General features: G+C 44.5%; 1 protein-coding gene across 8 annotated transcripts in view; it reads right to left on the bottom strand.

Annotated features, from left to right (window-relative positions):
- ntng1a (netrin g1a) overlaps positions 1-18,417 on the bottom strand; it is a 170,206-nt gene that overhangs the window by 150,469 nt on the left and 1,320 nt on the right. For 7 of the 8 annotated variants that reach the window (XM_070553072.1, XM_070553071.1, XM_015954915.3 and 4 more), the window contains exon 1: positions 17,022-17,787. The exons of the other annotated variant lie outside the window; for it this stretch is intronic. The gene's annotated coding sequence lies outside the window, so the exon portion shown is untranslated. Of the gene's footprint in view, positions 1-17,021; positions 17,788-18,417 lie in introns of those variants that run through there. 8 annotated transcript variants of the gene reach the window in all.

Raw genomic sequence — 18,417 nt, 5'->3', positions numbered from 1 at the left:
CTCTCAAAATGTGAGACCTTGGGAGAAGTAGAAAACCATTAAATAAGACATGATGGAAACACTGAAATGCCTCTCTTTTGCAGGGTAGCCAGGCTGAGCCATGATGGACTCAGAGTAGAGCTGCTGCTCCACCACATAGAGAAGTCAGCTGATTTGGTTCTGCCACATCGGCTGGAAGGATGAGCCAGCGCATGCTTGATGGATTCCATTTCTAGGATCTTGGAAAGATGGGTTGGTTGATTGGGCTTCCCTCCAAGAGCTGCTGCCCCATGCCCCAGACCCAAACATGCAGAAGAAGGGGTATTTGTAGAAAATAGATGACATACTGCATGCATGCACATCAAACATTGACAAGGAATAGATCTGAGCCATTCATCCCTGTCCTCAGGGACCATTACCTGCATATTCTCCTACAACACATCTGGTTTGAATTACAGACACCCAAAGAACTTGGAGACATGCTGATGAGCTGATTCGACTATAGCTAAAACATGCAGTGATGATTCTCCAGGACCAGACTTGAACGGCACTGTCATAGAACATGTTTTTTTGGTTTTATTTCTTATTAATAAGCAATTGTTTAAATGTCATTCCGACATAAATGTTTAACTTTCAAAATGAAAAAAGTTCCAAGTTGCTAAAATAAGATGACATTTCCCTACTGCATATTCTTTTTTAGCCTAAAATGAGCAGAATCAAGTGCTGCTCGTAGCTCCGCATTATTTCATGTTTAGTCATTTATTTCACACAGAACATATCCTTTATTTATAACTTCCAGCCCATCCAGGCTGCAGCCACTGTGGCTTTGCTTTACCCTTTCTGCCATCATCATTTATCTGAGAATCTATTCTAAACACCACATTAGTGTTAATTTCTTACCTTTTACGGCTTATTTTATTCGCGACTTTTACATTTAGACTCACAGTTGACCTTTTTAAAGGAAGTTATCCACAGCTTTTATGTTTCAGCAGTCAGCCTGAGAGTCAAGGCCACGGCTCGAGCTATGAGACGGTTTCCTGCTCTGATTAAGAGTGAATGATGCAGATCAGAGATAAAAGGGACAGCCTTATAGATACTTTCATGCATTTTAATCAGTTAGCAGACTGACATCACAGACCGACTCCACCTGCTGCGCATTGCCTCTGACTCAAGTCCTAACCAAATTAGATTAGATTAGATGTGAATCATAATTTTAAGCAATGACTAAAACTAAACCCTCAGTGTAAAGTAGCAAAAGATTTATTGGAAACAATAAAGTTAGGCAGGAGAACTTTGGAAAAGTGAGGTGTTCTGAAACGTCACGAGATAAGATTATTAAAAATATTCCCTCAAATTTTCTTAAATTCATCCTTAATGCCAGAGTCCCGCTCAGATGAAATGAGAAAATGTCTCTTCATTCATTCTAGCAGGACGGAAAGAGTCCATTGCATGAATGACAATGAGAAGTTTCTACAGTTTCATCGGCAGTCGGGATTAAATTTAGCAGAAGATGAAAATGTAGATTTAGTAAAAGGCAAGTGTAAGTATTGTAAGTCAGAAGACTGGTGGTGGTGGTGGTGGTGGTGAGGGGGGGTTCAATGAGGAGAAGAAATGAAGCACCTTAAATGTAAAATGTGAGAATGTCAATGGGGAGATGTCAGCAGGTGAGGAAGCAGCCAATTATCCAGAGGAACTCTTGGCACAGAGCTCCCTGTTCCCATTAAGAGACATAATATTACCGTGTTAAGAAGGAGACTAAAGACATGGCTGCACTATGTGAGTGTGTATGAGTGTGTGTGTGTGTGCCTCACATGCAGCCTCTTGACAAAAAGCACTTCAAGTCACGGATAATGAGACAACAAGCACTGGTGAGAGCTTCGATAACAAGCAATAGAATCACAAAAGCTGGGTTGTAACGACTCCGCCATCCTGGCCACAGCGGCCCCCTTCCCCTCATTACTCCCCTGCCTATAACCCCCCGTCGCCCCGAGGAGACGAGGTGAGGGAAGGAAATGGAGAGCAGATGGATGAAGGCTGGACGTGAATTCTAAGTAAAAAAGGTTTTATTTGATGCCGGGCTTCTTCCTCCAACCATCGATCAAGGTCTGAGGACATCAGAGTACCGGAGCTCGGAGGACAAAGGCACAAATACTCATGGTAGTCACAGTCATGACCCCTTTCAGTGACAGTAGAAGGTTTTCTATGTGACTCCTAGAAAAATGTAACATTGAACTCACAGCGATTATTTTTTGAATGATGTTTTTGAGGTAATTAAATGTATTAGCTTAATTTTTGTTGGCAAAATCTAACATTGACAGAGTGGGACTTAAAAAAGTATAAAAGGTTCAGCAGAGAGTAGATATGTGATGCAAAACTGCTAAATCGCAAAAATGCTATAGAAAACCTAAGTCAGGCCCGTCTAATTCCGGACCATGGGTCCCGGAAGACCGAAAAAATTATTACAAGTCAATGCGGCTAAAAGGGCTATTTTCTAATCCCGCTTGTTATATACCATGGATTTCACATGTGATGTCTGTAAATTTTAAAGAAGCTTTTTGATACCAAGAACACGCTTATTTTCAAACAGGGGGAAACACTATTTTAGGTTTTGTTTTAAAATAAGTCTAGGACTACAAATACGCATCATGAAAGTGGCGTCATCGAAACAGACACGGAGACAACGGAAGGAAAATGGCTGTAAATTCAGCAAACTTCCCACAGGAGGAAAGAACCACCATAAATTTGGTCATTTGGTAAGTAGCAGCTACACTAGCAGGAGATTGTGTGGTGACTTCACATATGCGACGTGCCGATTTCTGCTGTGCAGTCATGCTAATTACGGACTTTTACAAGCGGATAAATCTCAAAGTACGTGACTGGCGGGTTCGAAACACCCATCATTACTTTTCATTTAAATTGTAGTATGACATATGTGTGATCCAGGGTGTACGGCAAAGCAGATTAGAAAATAGCGTTTTTAGGCCTGTTGACTTAAATTCTTTTTTTTTTTTTTTCCAGGGATCCAAGAGCTGCCCGGAAAGGGAGGAGACTTAGGCTCCCTATTTAATTAGTTATATTTGCAGACTTTCAAATAAACTCTTCTTCTGCTGCTATTCCATGCTGCTGTATTATTCCCTCTTTCGTGACACCTGCTGGTTAACCTCCTGAGACCCAAATTTGTATTTGGTGTGATGTAAAATAAAATTAAATAAAAATATTAACAGGTTTTCTAGATTAAACTGAAAGGAGATGTTTTTACCTAAATTCAATATTAAATGTTTCTAAATAAATAAAAACAAGGTCTAATTTGAAGAGAATAAAGTATTTTAGTGAAAGACACCAATGGGGACACAGGGCGTACTTTTGAAAGTATGGTGTACTGAACTTGTTCTTTCTGTCACTGATGGGAGACCTGTTTTAGTAATAGGCTGGCAGAAACAACTCTAACAATCTTTAATGGGGGATTCCCCAGCAACACATAACTACTTTTTATACACTTGCAACCAACAGTCAAGCATCCATCAGCAGCTAAAGAGAAGGGCCCTTATCATAAAATCCTCTGCGCCTCTCGAGGGGGGCAGGGGCTTTTCTGGTTACAGTCTCCCTGGGGTCCCTGTGCTCTGGGGCAGCTCCTGGATCTCTGAGACTTGGAGCTCCTTCCATCTCCTACGCAACTCTGGGGGGCAGATCTGTGGCCCCTCACACTCTCTATTGGACGCTCCTAGGGAAACCTTACATAAACAAGCGCATGTACACACACAGGTGCTCACATGGTGCTCTCATAAGTATGGACTTGGGCACGTTAAACACATGTCGGCTGTGGTTGGCACTTAATGCACTGTGATTTATTATTGTGATTGTTCAGTAAAACAATGTTTATTTTATATTTCCTCATCAGGTTGATAGTTTGCTCCTTTTGTATTGCTGTGTGTCCCTTTTCTTTTTCTTTTTTTTTTTCTCCTTCTGCAGGTCTAGAAGCAGACTCTTGTTCATCATTGATTGTTTGTTTTTGTGGAACCCCTCCTTCCTTTTGTCTCTTCATTTCTCTTTCACCTCTGTGTCTGGACGGAATTACAAGCATTCAAAAAACACTAACAGTAAAGTTTTAAGTATCAGGCGCGACATTAAAAGCAGAAGCTTTGATGCTACACTTGAGAGTTAATCTGTAAGGCTTGTCACCAGCATTCAGATATTAATTCTATTTGCTTCACAGCCTGACAGAACACGATAACATAAAAAATATTTTTGTCATGCTTTACAAACATGCTGTAATTTTGCACTTCCACCCCTTCTGAAGATTAATCTCACATGTATCTTCTGGTGGTCCCTTTAAAATGTTCAGCACAAGAAAAAATAGAAAATGTGTGCTGGCAGCTTGTGATGAATCCCAAAACTGCAAAATAAATTTGATGTTTGAACATTCAGGTTGCCGTAGAACTTTTTCTCCTTTTGTAGCAGCGCTTTATCAGTTTTTCATCATGTGAAAAAATAGTAAATCCAATATCAACCAGTTTTGTGACTTTGATTTGCTGTGAAACAAGTTTTAATTTGAATACTTTTGCAAGATGACATTTGAAAAACTGATGATTTTGCATTGGAAGTTGATGGGTTTAAGTGATAAAATGTAAAATCAACTGCGTAGAGGAAACAATACATTTCTTTAAGGTGGTTATTGTCATGAGCTGGGGTGAGTACTCGTCTCATTTCACTATCTCTGAGTGTTTTGGTTTCAGGAGAGGGAGCAACAGCTGTTTCCAATAAGCTGATCAGCGGGCTGGTTTATAAGGAGAAAGGTGGACATGACTCGACGCCGTATGATTAACTACTGACTGGTAGTCTCTAGCCCTCGCTTATCTCTGCTCTTGTTCTCTCGTGTTTTTCTCTCGTGACTTGGATTAATTCTATTTTTGGATTTTATCCCACCTCAGGTCAGGATAATCATTAGTTTTCCCCAGGCCCCCACAATGCAGCTCTGAAATTGAGTCAAACCCGGAAGTGAAATAAATTGCAGTTCCACCCTCATCCACTAGGGGCTGGTGTCAGAAACGAGCAAATCCTCATTGACTCCCATGTTAAAAATACCAATTTCACAGCAGAAATAAACATGTTTACAGCCTGGTACCAAAACATGTTTTTTTGTTTAAAATATCTAGTTTACACTCATGACAACTCTGAGGGGGGTGAAGTTTTCTCTCACTCTTCTGTTTAAGTGTATTAAAAGCCTAAAATTCTGTATAATTAATGAGCATCCGACCCACGTGACCACAGAGCTAGCTCCGTGGAAAGGCCTCAGTAGAGCCTCGGTCTCGCCTGGAAACTGCTCCGGGATTTTGAGTCTGTGTGCGTGTGTGTATTCTTGTTTGGATGTTTTTTTGTGCAATTGCTAGACAAAATGACTTGCTGTGGCATTAATTGCACTAATAGAGCGTCCAAGGAGTCTCCACTTCATTTTTTTCTGTAAGTAAAATTTTATTTATGTATTTTAGGTCACTGCCGAGCTGAGCTTAGATTTTAACATGTACTGTTTAACCATGAAATTTAAATGTAATAGGGTAAAACCCAGTGCATTTAACATAATGCTGCACTTTAGAAAATGGGTTGAAATATAACATGTTGGTGGAGCTAGGTTCCGGCTATCGGCTTGTGGAGTTCTCGGGAAACCGATGTTTTCCACCCTTATCCCCTTCCCGCAGCCCGGTCCATCTCTGTCTGATCGCGGCTTCTGTTAGCTGCGGGGACTGACGGCTGGTTCTCCCAGCAGCTCGTCAAATCTGTCTGATCGCGGCTTCTGTTAGCTGTGTGGGCTGACGGCTGGTTCTTATGGCAAGCCAGAACCGCCAAAATACGCCACTTCTCCCTGCAGCTCGGCGCATCTCTGTCTGATCGCGGCTTCTGTGTGCTGCGCGGGCTGACGGCTTGTGGAGCTCTGGGATGGAAACCTTTCCACCCGGTTCTCTCCAGCGGCAGCTCTGTGCATCTCAGATCACAGCGGCGCTTGTCTGCTGTGCCGCTGCAGGCTTGTGGAGGTCTCGGAGACCTCTGTGTTCCACCCGGTTTTACCCAGTGGTCAGCCCGGTGTATCTCTGACTCAGAAGCTCTGGTGTTGTGCACAGTTAACTCCGGTTGTAGCTAGGTTGCTACCTCTGTTAGCTTAGCTTCCACCTCCACGTTAGCTTTGGGTTAGCTTCAGGTTAGCTTGTAGCTAGTTCGACCGGGTGTCGTCAGTCGATCCCAGCCTTACAGCCCCACCCTCAGCTCCACCTCTCTTCCCTTTTATGGAATTGTCTGGGCTTGACGGAACCTGTGACACGGTCAAAATGGCAGTGGTGGCCACCTCCCATTTTAGCAGAAAAACTTGTTATTGGAGCCTATGGAAACCCATTGTCCATATATTTATGTCGATGGTTTTCCCCGACGCCGTTTTGGATTTTTGTCTGGTTCGTTTCCTGGTTCACCCTCCTCCATGTGCCGACCCGATCTCCTCCACCTCTCGCTCCCTCTCCAGAACCACACCGGTCCAGAACCCATTCCTCATTCACCTCTACCGCTCTACAATCATTACCTGGACTTACCCCGGCTCATCCCTCCCACACGCTTCTCGTCTATCTAAGCCGTAAGTCCCTCAGCCAGCAATTCCCCTACCATTCTACAACTCCCATACTCACCTCTGCTACTTTTCCCTCTAGACGCTGCTTCCCGTTTCTGCACCCGCTGGATTTTCCAGTGCGCCTTTAGCTCACCGTTTTGTCAATAAATATTATTATTTTTATAGAATCTGACTCTGACTCTGATTCTGCATGTCCTGGGTTAGACTCTTGCCCCATAAAATGACAGAATCATCCGGCCAAAATGCTAACCCTGCAGAATCAGTTCTCTCTAACATCTCATTGCTTATCTCAGCAGGAACAAACTCTCCCTTTACTTATGGAACAACTTACAGCAGCTAACCAACGTTATCAGCAATTGGAAAATATGGTTTGTCAAATTCAAGAAGCTCTGTCCCACACACACCAGCCACCCCCTTCAGCGGAACCTTCAGCAGTAGGTCAGGTTGCCGCCGGAAGTCCTGGACCGGAAACAGCAAGGTCCTGGAATGAGATCTACTTCTGTGTTGCTCCATCCCCGCCATCAGTCACCTTCGATGGTGAGTTTGAGGAATGCCACAGTTTTTTTTTTTTTTTTTACTACAGTGCCAACTAGCGTTCCAATGTTGCCCTACAGCCTTTTCGTCAGACTCGGCTAAGATCTCCTATATTGTGGGGCTGTTGAGATGAAGAGCCCTACATTGGGCAGAGGTCAAAAGCCATAATGACTCTTTCTTGAATGGTCTTTTCTGTGATTTTTTGTCTGATTTTAAATTGACTTTTGGGAGCTTTGAGTCTGTTTCTGACATTCGAAAGAAATTATGGAATCTATCTCAAGGCAGGAGATCGGTGGCAGACTTTGCTGTGGAATTCAGGATCCTTGCAGCTCGGACCTCTTGGAATGAGGACACCCTCATCGGAGCATTTACTGAGGCCCTAAGTGTTCGAGTTCGAAACCAGCTGGCTTTATGCCAGGAACCCACTTCTCTGGAGGAGCTTATACGGCTGGCTATTTCCATCGACAAACGGCACCGTGAGCTGAGAAGACGTGAGTCGGAGCCCATGGTCTCCTCCTCGCATGAGAGAGTGTATGGAGCTAAAGGACGTATACAAATGGACTTCCCCTCTGTGGAGGAGCCACTGCAGATGGGGAGAACTCGTCTCTCTCAGGAAGAGAGAGAGCATCGGATTGGGCCAGGACTGTGTTTGTACTGTGGGATGGCTGGACATTTTCGAAGCACTTGCCCCGCTCTGTCAAAAGGGGGAGCCCACCAGTAAAACCGGGACTACTGGTGGGTGGGTTTTCAGACTCTGCTAGCTCTCGGTGTTCTTTTCCCTGTATTTTGATAATTGATTCTAGACAGATATCTCTCAAGGCTCTCCTGGTCTCTGGATGTGAGCAGTCTCTTTTAGACCCTCAGCTGGTGACAAAATGGAGGATTCCCACTACCAGGTTGTCTAAACCACTATTTGTCTCCTCACTGGATAACCGAGGTCTGTCCACAATCACCGACCAGACCGTACCCATCCACCTGTTTGTGTCAGGTAATCACTCAGAGACTTTGAGCTTTTATGTGTTTCCCTCACCTCAGTCGCCACTAGTTTTGGGACATTCGTGGTTGGTTCGCCACAATCCCATCCTGGACTGGAGAGAAAATAAGATTTTAGTATGGAGCCCTGAATGTTCCCAAACATGTTTAAAGTCTGTCTCCTCACTCACTCACAGTCCTCCTGCGCCTCCTATGGAGGATATTGATCTATCTTCTCTCCCTCAGATCTACCACGACCTCAAGCTGTTTTTAGCAAGGATCGCGCATCTTCTCTGCCTCCACACAGGCCTTTCAATTGCGCCATCAACTTGCTACCTGGGGCCCCACTGCCATCTAGCCGTCTCTATAATATCTCCAAGCCTGAGAGGGAGAGCATGGAGAAGTATATCCAGGACTGTCTTGCCGCAGGTACCATTCGACCTTCCTCTTCCCCCCTGGATGCTGGGTTCTTTTTTGTGCCTAAGAAGGAAGGAACACTGAGACCCTGCATAGACTATAGAGGTTTGAACCAGATCACCATTCGCAATAAGTATCCACTGCCTCTATACTCCACTTTTGAACCTATCCAGGACGCAGCCATATTCAGCCGACTCGATCTCAGGAACGCCGACCACCTGGTGAGGGTGAGGGAGGGGGGCGAGTGGAAGACTGCATTCAAGACTCCATTGGGACATTTCGAGTACCTGGTAATGCCATTCAGATTAACAAATGCTCCCGCTGTTTTTCAATCTCTAGTGAACTCGGTTCTGGGTGATTTTATTAACAAGTTTGTTACAGTTTATCTCAATGACATTTTGATTTTCTCAAAGACCATGGAACAGCACACCCAACACGTGAGAGCTGTACTTCAGCGTCTCCTCGAAAACAGACTTTATTTTAAAGATGAGAAGTGCGAGTTTCATGTCACCACAGTTAAGTTTTTAGGTTACGTCATTGAGAGCGGGTGTTTGAAGGCAGATCCAGAGAAGGTCAAAGCAGTAAAGGAATGGCACACTCCATCGACCAGAAAACAACTTCAGAGGTTTTTGGGCTTTGCTAATTTCTATCGTAGATTTATAAGAATTCATAGTCAGACAGCAGCTCCACTTACCAGTCTCACCTCAGTAAATAAGCCTTTTGTATGGTCCTCAAAAGCCAATTCTGCCTTCCAAACTCTGAAGGAGAAGTTCTCCAACGCCCCCATCCTGCACCGTCCTGATCCTCAGCGACAGTTCACGCTGGAAGTAGATGCTTCAGACACAGGAGTGAGTCCTGTGTTGTCTCAAGTGTCTGCCAAGGACCATCGCCTCCACCCATGCGCCTTCTTCTCGCGGCGCCTCACCCCAGCAGAGAGTCGCTACGATGTGGGTGATCGTGAGTTGTTGGCAGTAAAGCTGGCCATAGAGGAATGGAGGCATTGGCTGGAGGGGGTGGAGAATCCGTTCATCATCTGGACTGACCACAAAAACCTGGTTTAACTCAAGAAGCCAAGCAATTAAATCCCCGCCAGTACCGCTGGTCTCTTTTCTTCTCACGATTTAACTTCCAGATCTCTTATCGCCCCGGTTCCAAGAACACCAAGCCAGATACCCTGTCCAGACAATACGCTCCTGATCAGGAAGCAGAGCCTGCTACTATCCATCCTCCTGGAGTACTCACCTTCCTTGGGTTGAATATGCGCACAATAGCCATATATCATCCGCCACAGGTCAGTCACCTTTTGAGCCGTCTCTTGGATACCAACCTTCGCCTTTTCCCCAGCAAACCTCTATTTCCTCCGTACCTCCAGACGCGCCTGGGGCTCCACCAGGGCAGCACTGGACCGAACAGCTCTCAGGAATAAACAGTTGGCAGACTGCCGGCGGCGTCCGGCTCTGGTTTACACACCTTGACAGAGGGTCTGGCTTTCTTCAAAGGACATCCCTTTAAAGGCTTCATCCCACAAGTTATCTCCTCGCTTCATTGGCCCCTTCAAGGTTCTGGACGTGCCTTCTCCCACTACGGTTCGTTTGGACCTTCCCCTCTCCCTGCGTGTGCACCCGGTTTTTCATGTGTCGTTGGTCAAGCCTGTAGTCTCCAGTCCTCTCTGTCCTGCTCCGGCTCCTCCTCCTCCTGCTCGGCTCTATAAGGGAGGTCTGGTCTACACGGTCAACAAGATCCTAGACTCGTCGCCGGGGCAGAGGAATCCAGTACCTCGTCGACTGGGAGGGCTAAGGTCCCGAAGAGCGGTCTTGGGTGCCGCGTTCATTCATTGAAGACCCGTCCCTCATTCAAGAGTTCGAGGCTGCCTCAGCTAGGACGCCAGGGGGCGTCCGTTGAGGGTGGGGTGGGGGGGTGGGGGTACTGTCATGAGCCGAGGTGAGTACTCGTCTCATCTCACTATCTCTGAGTGCTTTGGTTTCAGGAGAGGGAGCAACAGCTGTTTCCAATCAGCTGCTCAGCGGGCCGGTTTATAAGGAGGAAGGTGGACATGACTCGACGCCGGATGATTAACTACTGACTGGTAGTCTCTAGCCCTCGCTTATCTCTGCTCTTGTTCTCTCGTGTTTTTCTCTCGTGACTTGGATTAATTCTATTTTTGGATTTTATCCCACCTCAGGTCTGGATAATCATCAGAGTTTTCCCCGACGTCATTTTGGATTTTTATCTGGTTCGTTTCCTGGTTCACCCTCCTCCAAGTGCCGACCCGATCGCCTCCACCTCTCTCTCCCTCTCCAGAAACACACCGGTCCGGATCCCATTCCTCATTCACCTCTACCGCTGTACAATCATTACCTGCACTTACCCCGGCTCATCCCTCCCACACGCTTCTCGTCTATCTAAGTCGTAAGTCCCTCAGCCAGCAATTCCCGTGCCATTCTACAACTCCCATACTCAGCTCTGCTACTTTTCCCTCTAGACGCTGCTTCCCGTTCTTGCACCCGCTGTATTATCCAGTGCGCCCTTAGTTCACCTTTTCGTTAATAATTTTTTTTTTGATACAATCTGACTCTGACTCTGATTCTGCATGTCCTGGGTTAGACTCTTGCCCCACATCATGACAGTTATAAAAAGAGAAAATAGTTTGAATAGAGTAGACTAACTTATTTTTAAATGCACATCAAGTCAAGACTCTCCAGCGTGCGTTTCTTTGTCAACATTCATGAGAAGACGTGAGCGGAGCCTCAGAGGATTCACCGCAATGTGTGAACCCCTGGCAAGCCTCCAAAAAACAAAAATAAAAAAGACCACCTGCGATGTGCATAAACATTCAGGAAGAAAAGGTTGGAATTGTCGAACGAAGTTCAATGACATGGTGAAACAAGCTTTATAGAAGTAGGAAAACAATGTGACAAAAACATAAAGGAACAAAGAGTCCATGAGTTAAAACTCCTCATCTCGCAGATGTGATGACATCCCTGTCACAGTTTCACTGTGTTCTGCTTGATGGAAAAACAAGACGTTGACATGCATTCGAGGTTCTATTCCACGGGAAAAAACGGGATGATTGGGACTGGAAATATTTCATATGAAGATCAGCCTGTTTAAATACACCACAGGCAAACGTTCTAAGATCTTGAAGACCAAGTCCACTTGTTTTTACAACACATGTGGTTTCTAGTCATCACATTCTCACACCCGAAGCAACTGGAAACTGACGGAAGAGTGACCAAGCATCTGTTTCTGACGCGTTGAGGCTCCCAACGCATCGGGAGGCAACACGATGCGCCAGAGCGTCGCTTTCCGACGCATGCAGTAAATTGGAGATTTTAGCGAATTGTGCCCTTCACCCTCTTGCTATTCAACCTTTCTCTCACCCCCATTCTAACCTTAACCCACTTGTGCATGCAAAACTTTGTTTCTTGTTGTATAAATTCTCTCAAACATGGTTAACAGGAAATTTAGAAAGAGAATCTGGGTTAAGGTTAGGAAGGGGGCGAGGGGAATGTAAACTCGCTAGAGGTTAGAGGTTAAATGTCAGTAAAATGTCTGTTTTATCGCAGGCGTTGGAAAGTGACGCTCTGGTGAAGCGCGTCTGAAACAAACGCTTGGTCACCTTTTGTCAGTTTCTGCAGCTTCGGGTGTGAGAATGCAGAGGTGTGACCAAGTCACTGCTTTGCCAGTCACAAGTAAGTCACAAGTCTTTCCAGTCAAGTCCAAGGCAAAGACAGCCAAGTCCAAGTTAAGTCCAAAGTTAATGATGTGGAAGTCCAAGTCAAGTCCAAGTCCTTAACTTTGAGTTTTCAAGTCATAATCAAGTCATCTGTCCAACTTCAATTTAATGATGATGATATTAAAATAAATTCCATAAGTAAAGCTTCTTAAAGCTTCATTTATTTGCTCAAACAGGCAGAAAATGCAACTGAAACTGATTATAAACAAAGAGCTGCTGCACTCAGCAGTACAAGATCCAACCCAGAACCAAGAATGATTTATGATTTTTGTCCATGTCGTGCCATTTGTATGCTAAAATATCAAATATGCTCAAGTCATCATCAAGTCAACAGATGCAAGTCGATTCAAGTCACAAGTCATTGGTGTTCAAGTCTGAGTCAAGTCAGAAGTCTTTATAGATGTTATCAAGTCAAGTCAGAAGTCATTAAAATAATGACTCGAGTCTGATTTGAGTCCAAGTCATGTGACTTGAGTCCACACCTCTGTGAGAGTGTGTTGCTCTAGGGGAATGGATTGCCTTGTGAGTCAATTTAAAGTGGGAAAAAAGCTCTGGCACTCCTGTTTCAGGAACTAGAGATTAGCCATGGTAGAGGTGAGCAGAAGACAGGAGAATTTGGAGTCATATTTCCTGACGTTTGAATATCTGGCCTTTGATTAGCTAAAAGCAAAGTGACTACCACTGACTCCGTTTACTTTGCAATGTTGATGTTTAATCTCCACAAATGACACAATCCTGAAGGAGTTCCGCAGTGTGGTGGAGTTGCTAATGCTAACAGTTAGCTTCTACTAGCTGAGACGTTCTCTGCTCTATCCTGGGCAATAAACCACTGACAGCCTTCCCCGTTACAAGCCAAAATGGCTGAGTCCATGAATGCAAATTTGACAATGTGATGCAGATATGACTGGCATTTTTTATCTGAGTCTATTTTCTTTAAGTGGCTAATGCAGGAAACAAGTGTAGTGGACCATTTTCACACTTAGCCTTCATGTTAAACTCTGAGTAATGGACCATAATAACAACTAACCTGTGAACTTGATCTCTAAACCAATCAATGAGGTTTTCAGATTGAGCATGCATACTGTCCTTTTCTGGTTGCTGCTCCACCCATTTATCTTCACCCAGTCTTCACAGCTTTGGACATATGTTTGCAGTCCAACATTTGCAACATAACATCAAAACATTATGATTTTAGGATTCCACATCTGACACTGCACTCAGGTAGAAGCTTAAAGGGATGAAAAACTCAGAAAAAAAATCTGGAAGTGATTTATTTGGTTTGGTAATATGTTCTACGTTCTGTGGCTGTGTGATTGAGGTCAGAAGATTATAATCCCATCTGTTTTCTTCAACAGCAAAGGTGTGATATCATTGATAAGCCATGGATTGTATGCAATATTTCTGATTTTTAATGCAGAAAAATGTGGGAAAATAATGGAATTAAAAAACATCAGGGTTTTGGGTAACAAAGCTCAGAACTCTTTAGACAACAAAAACACAAACTATCGCCAGTGGCATGTTTCTGATACAAACATTAGTTAAAACGAACTTATAATTATTTAAAAGCATTTTTGACAGAAAAATCTTTGCTGTTTAGTGTGAAATCAGCCACCTTTAAAAACAAGTAAGCAGTTTATCAGTTTTCTTAAATTAAACATGTGACTTTTTAAATTAAGATTACACATTTTGGGGGCCTCCCTATTTTGCATAAATCTGCAAATATGTTAAAAGATATATTTTATTTCCTGAAAAGTTAATGTTAGACAGTGAGGCGTTAGTTCTTTGTGACATTAAAACGGTCAATAAATCAGTCATGTCAACATTCTGTCCCTCTTTTGTATTTTTAGCAAAACAAAAAAAAATGGATTTAAACCCCACGTGAGCTCTGGTAGAACACTAATGATGACTGTAAAACACACACAGAGGCCTTCCTCACCATAGACAGTCAGCCTGGTCGCATGAAACAAATGGAGAGTGACGGTTTAAACCTGCCAGAGCTGCAACCTTGAAGCTTTTATATAAACACATGAATCTTTCAGAGGGCCAGGTGGAGCTGGGATGGGTGCTTGAGCCTATGAGGTCACCGCTCTACCTATAAGCAGCCAGACTTTGGATCTGACCGCTCGCTTGCCTCGGGGGCTGAGAACCCCCCAGCGTCTGCTTCCATTTCATCCCTGAGGCCACTCGAGCATGACCGAGCGTTTCTCTGAATCACCAGAAAAAAGAGCTGCTCCGAGGGGAGCCTCTTGTAAATCATGTCAGCAGAGCGACTCGGGGAAACCTTTTGGTTGAACTATATTTTTCTTTACTGAAGATCACTCTTTATCTGCCCACTTTATCTCCACTTGCTGATTTTTCTCGTTCAGTTGCTGTTAGGTCTTTCTTACTGATCTCATCTGCTGCAAACAACATTTTTCCTAAAACACACCAAATCTGAGGGGTCAGCACCCACCTGCCACATTTAGGCAGGAGTAAGGTGGAATAATTACATGCCCACTGCTGATATCTGGAGCGTTTTTCCACTTTTCATTTTTAATTTCACACATTTTATGCACTTTCAAGGGCAATATCTGAACCCGCGTCTGTCCTGTCTCTTCCCACTTTCATCTATTTTCAGTCCACCTGTTTCATATTCCCCACCAGTTCCTCAACCGAAAGAGCAACAAGAGCAGAGGAGAGAGGAGGGGAGGAAGACGGGAGGGCAGACAGTCAGAAACAGATGAAAGATAGATAAAGATAAAAGCTGGTCCAGGAAAAAAGAGAAAAAGAAAGGAAAAAAGCCTCCTGCCTGCTCTCTTTGCTTTACCCAGCAGATTTCTCTGCCCAGAATTCCAAATCTTGGCTGTTAACATGCTGCCAATACAGCCATTGCCTGCCCTCATGAATAAACATACAAAAATTGGAACGCGGCCCTGCAAACATGACAGCCAGCTCTGCCGTGGGGCGCCGAGCTCGCCTCCCTGGGGCTTGTCTCAATCACTCAGCGTTCTTTTCCTACTTCTGATGACGCCGCCTTCAATTGGCAGACTTGTTATCTTTTAATAATGATGACAGGTAGCGAATGGTAGGAGTGCTGATGGCCGGACAAGTGACTGTGTCAAAGACTTGTGGGCTGATTCAGAGGAAGTTGGACGGAAATCTCTGCTCAAGGGTGAGTAAAGCCATTTGACAGAATCTGGACCAGCAATTCAGCTTTTGTCCCCTCCTGATGCTGCAAATGATGAGACTCAACAAGTTTCTCAACCTGAATTTCAACATTTTGCTGAGAAATTTTCATCCTCAGAAAAAAGCCATCCAGCTCCCAGGACATGACTTCATCAACCTCCCTGAGACATGTCAGACCTCTGCTGACGACGGGCTACACTCGCCTCCACCAGCTGCATCTGCCACGGCCCTGCCTCGCCGCCATCCATGCACGATGCGAGGGCTGCCCTTCTGACAGGCTGACTGCGACGACTCTGCCCTGAGTTGAGCTGAACCCCCTTGGGTGCCAGTTACTCCAAACACACATGGACACACACATACACACTTGCAGAGAGCAGCTCAGGGCATCCAATGAGACAGTAAGGCAAAATCACGCCTCTCCTTCTCCTCCTCGCCACCATGCATGCTTCCCTGCACGACACAGGATCATCTTATGCATTATTAAAGCACACTTTTCCTAAAAGGCCGCTGGCACATTATTCTGCAACTGCAGTGACATATCTGGATCCTGAAAGTGTCCACACACACCCAGATAGCATGGCTCTCACATGGTGAGCACACTGGAATAAAACTGTGGTGGGCACACCATCTAAAGCTGCCTTAAACAATTATTACACAAGAGGATGTCTGGTTAAACTGTAAGTCCTGTGAGCTTTAAGACATTTTTTAAAATGATAGGAATTTCAGTTAAAATCTTCAATAGGATTGAAATCAGCAGCAGCTGATTGTGATAACTAATGAGATACGCTGTAGTGTGCTGAAGACAACATAAATGTGTAACACAAATACTTATAATTATGTTAAAATATTTAAAAGTCAATTTAAAATCTAAAAGTTATTTAGTTAAAAGGCTAATTCCAACTGCAATCCTATAAGGATGAGCTCCCTGATAAAGTCCCCATCCTACTGATGGTATACCATACCGATCATGTTTCTAAGTAATAAGAGATCCAGTCAGAAACAATAAACAGTCAGTCCTAATCAGCCAATGGACTCTGATACCTTAGATAGAGGATCTCTTAATCATGCGTTTATTTTGGTAAGCTACAGCTGTCTGAATTCTTATGCTAGCTCAATATTAATTTTGAAATTGGTAAAACAATAAAAAAACGATTTTAACATTGAATTGTAATTTTGTGTATTTAGACTGGACTGAATCTGGATTTCTGTTCCAACATCACTGGTCCACTCTGAAATACCTGCTGTGGTTAAAACTATACACAAATGTTGAAATGTCTTTATTTACTACTTTATCATCTACACCCCCACACGTCTCTGCCTGCGGATCTGCTCTATTTGCGCAAACCCGCACTAAATGGAAGCCTTGGCATGGACCCATTGGGCCGGGCTGCTTCGGCCAAAGCATGTCATAAATGCAATTATTATGGCTCATCTGGTTCCACAAGGGGGCGACTCCTAAAATGTCAAGCAATGAATCCATGTAGTCTCTTCCGCTAAAAGTCTCTGTCGTCTTCTGATTAGCTCATAAATGCAGACAGGAAACTTTCTCCTCATGGATCAAACCGCTTAGCGGTTCCCTTTAAACTTTATGAGCAAAGATGAGGAACTTACATGTCTGGAATCCCGGTCTTCTTGGACCGGTTGCTCCCCTCAGAGCAGCTCAACAAGTCCCGAGCCGCGGTGTGGACCTGAGTGAAAGATGAAGCTCTTTAAGGTGCGCTCCTGGACGGGAATGTGATGAGTGCGCACGTCGGTCCATTCGAGGAATCGCTGGGCGCGCAACATCCCTCCCCCCACACCTTTCACTCTTCTTCTTGTTTTCAATCAAGAACCGGATTTTTTTCTCCTCCTGCCACTTCAAAACAAATGAGCGATCACCGTCCTGGGAGGGCTCGGTCAGCAGCCACACCGCGCCTGGATAAGACGGAAAGGGTTTTGCGCAAGAGCTGCCATGTCAAAGTGTCCATCATCCTCTCTCTCCCAAGTGGCATTCCATCAGGGCGTCAAATGATGTCCGCGCGCACAAAAGAAATCCCTCTTCACCAGGAGAAACTTTACCCTGAAGCCAATCCTTTTCTTTCCGTCCTGTTCAGAAGTCCCTCATCCCCGAACACTCCTGCGTGCGGAACGCGTCCACTCTCGTCCCCGGCTGTGAGTGAGTCTCACACACTCAACGGGGACATGAATCACACCAATTAGTCTCGGCTGCTGCTGAGGAGATCCGTTCACATCAACACATCTTCTCCCAGCCGTCGCCCCGGCACGCGGCGGAGCATCAGGCGCACAGACGGAGATGACAGGGGGAGATAATTCGCTCCCAGGCTCTATTAGAAAAGAAGCACACTCAGCGTGTTCCCTCCACACGCGCGCGCGCACACCTATGGTCTTTCTACCCACCCCTCCAGCTCGTATCCACCCCCTCCCCCTCCTCCTCACAGTCAGCACCATCCTCTTTCGGGACGAACTCTAAAGGGAGGAGTTGGAGGAAAATATCCCAACAAATGCGCGCGTAAGTTGAGCGACTAAGGAATGCAAAGATGTCAAAAACTGCACAAAATTAAGTTTTTGTTCTAATTTAACATTAAAGTGTAAGTTTCTTCAGATTGATTGTGTAAATTGCACAAATAAAATGTTCAACTTGCCCTGATTAAATAAAACATGGTGATTTTCTTTAATAATTTTTAGTTGAAAATCAGAACTTTTCGATGTTTCTACTTTTATAAAGTAAAACATGTGACGCCTGAGTGAAAATGCCATGACCAAACCTCTACAATGATTCAAGATTTCAGAGGAAGTTATATTGAAGGAAGGTTCAAACAACATTCTGTCCATCTTAGCCCGGAAGGGCCTGCTGTCTTCCCCGCGCATAAGCATTCATATGCGTAATCCCAAGAGTAGGGAGCGCATTGATGTGTAAAAGCAATATTAGTGTTTGTATAGGAAGATTATTAGTTTCTAGCGCGAGAGCAAAAGAAAATCACTTTAACCTGAGGTGTGGATTTTAATT

The sequence above is a fragment of the Nothobranchius furzeri genome, chromosome 7 (genome assembly GCF_043380555.1).
Source record: "Nothobranchius furzeri strain GRZ-AD chromosome 7, NfurGRZ-RIMD1, whole genome shotgun sequence".
Lineage (NCBI taxonomy): Eukaryota > Metazoa > Chordata > Actinopteri > Cyprinodontiformes > Nothobranchiidae > Nothobranchius > Nothobranchius furzeri.
Note: the sequence above shows the minus strand (reverse complement) of the source record. Positions and strands in the feature narration are given on the sequence as shown.